Raw genomic sequence first — 3,108 nt, forward strand, 5'->3', positions numbered from 1 at the left:
GGATGATTTGAAAGGTTAGATGTTGATTATACCACTGGCATGAGTGTGTTACAAAATGTGTATTTGCCATACACATGGGATTGCATAAGGCCTATTAGTTCTTTACTTCATAAGTTTATTCCCTTTCAACATGGCAGAAAAATCATCGCATATGAGATAAAAGACCTAAGATTGAGAAAACGCTTGATTCAGCCAGGCTGTGTTGGATGCATTCCACCTTGGCTAGAGGTGAATGATATTGTTCAGTTGAAGCCGAATTTTGATGTATTATTCTCCTCAACTGATCAAAAATATGAGGTTATTAGAGTAGTGAGTTACACAACAAAACAAGTGAAAGTAGCATGGTTAAAAATGATTCATAATCAAGAAAAGAGATGGAAGGTAGAAATGGAGGACAATGATTGGAAGGATTGGTGGTTATGTGTATCTATTTTAATGATTGGAAGGATTGGCGGTTATGTGTATCTATTAATGAGAAATGAAAAGTTATCAAAACAAGGAGCATGATAATAGAGGGAGAAGCAAAGGTAGTTCCAATCATATGGCAATCGTAGCTTTGTTTCTCATCAATGGTACTTTTGGAACTTAAGCAACTCTATGAATCGTTGGTATGTTTCAATTGGATTGAATTTATGTAGGTTGGAGATGGCAACTACGAATGTGGACATGCAAGCAATGCTAAAGAAAATGATGTGTGAAGATAAAAATTTCTTGGGTCTCATAAGCACAATCATAAAGGATATTCAAAGTTCTCCAACCTCAAAGGAAGGTACACACATTTTAACGATCTTGAATGTTGTAATCTTTTATATATAAAGATATACTAGTGTGTTTGTAATTGGTTTATGCATGTTAGCAAATTGTTTTCTATGTCACATCAACATGGTTATGCAGGCAATGGGGAGATTAAAGATAAGGAACCTCCTTTTTCACATGCTCTTGGCCAACAAGTCTTAGCAGGTGTTAGTCCTACACCTACATATGATGAGGTGTTTCGAGCACCTAGATTGGTGAGTAGAGACCAAAACAAGCTCTATGGGAAAGAATTATTAGAGAAATTCTTCAAGGATCAACATGCCATTTTGCTTGGCAACTACCGCCTTGTAACGAAGGTGGTTTAATGGAGTTGAGACTCCTAAAGATCTTCGCCATAACAAAGAGGCACAAGAAAAGATCAAGAGAATTATTTGTGAGCATCATCATGAGATTGCAACTCTAAAGTTCATTGGAGCTGAATATGTTTGGTTGGAGGAAGATATCTATAGATGGTGGGTCTCAGGTAGACAAGCAAATAGAAAGTACAATAAGAAGAAGAGTATCAAGGACAATGTAAGTGTTAATGTTTATGCTTATGAATGTTCTTTTAGAAACTAATAATTGGATTGATAATTTTAAAACTAATATAATGCATTTGACATTTTGTGTTTGATAGAAGGATACATTAAAAGCACAAGGGATGACTCAATCCATAGATGAAGCAAGTAATGACATGGATGCTAGCTCATCACTTCATGTAAGTATATTTTATAGTTTTTTTAACCATAAATTGTATGCTTCAACTGTGTGTGTGTGTGTGTGTGTGTGTGTGTGTGTGTGTGTGTGTGTGTATTACATATATATATGATTTAAGAAGCTTAATACATAGTTCATCACTTTTTTTTTTGGGTCTAAATTCATAGGTTTTGGAGCTTGCATTGACTCCTCAAGGAAATATTAATTCTAATGAAGAGGTAAAAGAACTAAACTTGATATTTTCTTTTCCTATTGTGTTTTGCATCGTGTCAAAGGCGTCACCTCTAGCATCACTAACTACACCTCCCTATAGCATCACTTTTGTGATGCCATTTGTGATACTAGAGAGGCAATCCCTTGTCGTGCGCCGGTGGTAAGCTCGCAAGCCATGATCTAGTAAGTGGGTAAGGCCCTCTTAAACCCCTTGAAAACATCATTTATTTTACATGTCATGGTCTTAAAGCCAAACTCAATCTTCAAGCATATAATCATTCTTATGAAGAGATAAGAGCTAGAAAGATGTATCATAAGGAAGGAGAATGTATAACGATTTTTTTCTTTGAATCATGCATAGTAACTTACGCAATGTTACATGTTTTGAACGTTCTGTTTAAAAGATTTTGTTACTAATGTGAACTTTATAGACAAACTTTTAGATTCAAGCTAGCTCTCCTTACATTGATGCGATAAAAAATGATCAACTTATAGAGAATGTAAGTGTATTATATAATTCATTTTATTCTATGTAGGATTTCTTTTGGTTTTGTATTAAACGTATGCTCTTCTATATAGATGAATAACCTTATATTTGGGACAAAGAGGTTTGAAGGGTTGCAAGATTATATATCCAATGAGGTGTATTCTCTTAGTCCACATAAAGATTTGATTTTAAGACTACTATTTTTTGAATTCTATGTGATTTTGATAACATCTTATAAACCAGGATTCTTATAATACAACAATGGAGGAGAATAATTATTCCTTTACTGAGCTACTACATCACGACACATCAAAAAGAGTGAGAGCCATAAGAAATCAAGAAGCGAGAGTATATATGACAAGTGAAGACAAGGTTTGGTTGAGTTTTTCTTTGTATATGTGATAAGTTGTCAATATTTCTTCTAATATTTTGTTGTACTTGTAGGAACCAATGTTGAATTTGGGTAAGTATATGAATGAGGTTTCAAGAAAAAGTCAAAGAAAGAGAAAGGTAATGCAAAACTTACAAAATTTTTCTACTATCTCTTTGTCCTCCTATTTTTTTTCTCTTTCTCTTTTTACTTTTGTGATGATTAATGCTAGTTTTTGGATTGTTCCAAAGGTAAGTGAGAAGATGAAAACTCACTTGGAAGAAAGAAGTCACCAAAAAGGGTGAAAATATTATACCAAAAAATATTTTAAAGGTATTGTTAAATAGATGTATAATGTTATGATTCTCCTATTTTTAACATAATGGAATTGATTTTTCTATTTTTAACATGATGGGTTTAATTTTGTTATTTCAAATAGGATTTAGAACACATTGGAAAATCAAATGTAGAGGCATCATGTGAACCTTTACAAGTAAGTGATATTATATTAGAGAAACTTATCATT

The 3,108-nt window shown here is 33.1% G+C and overlaps 1 long non-coding RNA gene across 1 annotated transcript; it reads left to right on the forward strand.

Annotated features, from left to right (window-relative positions):
• Positions 1–708: 708 nt before the first annotated feature.
• Positions 709–1,513, forward strand: LOC147618259 (uncharacterized). The gene is made up of 3 exons (XR_015262151.1): positions 709–769; positions 895–1,329; positions 1,433–1,513. It is a non-coding gene; the product is annotated as an uncharacterized LOC147618259 (long non-coding RNA).
• The last annotated feature ends 1,595 nt before the right edge of the window (positions 1,514–3,108 follow it).

This window comes from Cibotium barometz, chromosome 35 (assembly GCF_041138505.1).
Source record: "Cibotium barometz isolate CiBa-2024 chromosome 35, ASM4113850v1, whole genome shotgun sequence".
Taxonomy (NCBI): domain Eukaryota; kingdom Viridiplantae; phylum Streptophyta; class Polypodiopsida; order Cyatheales; family Cibotiaceae; genus Cibotium; species Cibotium barometz.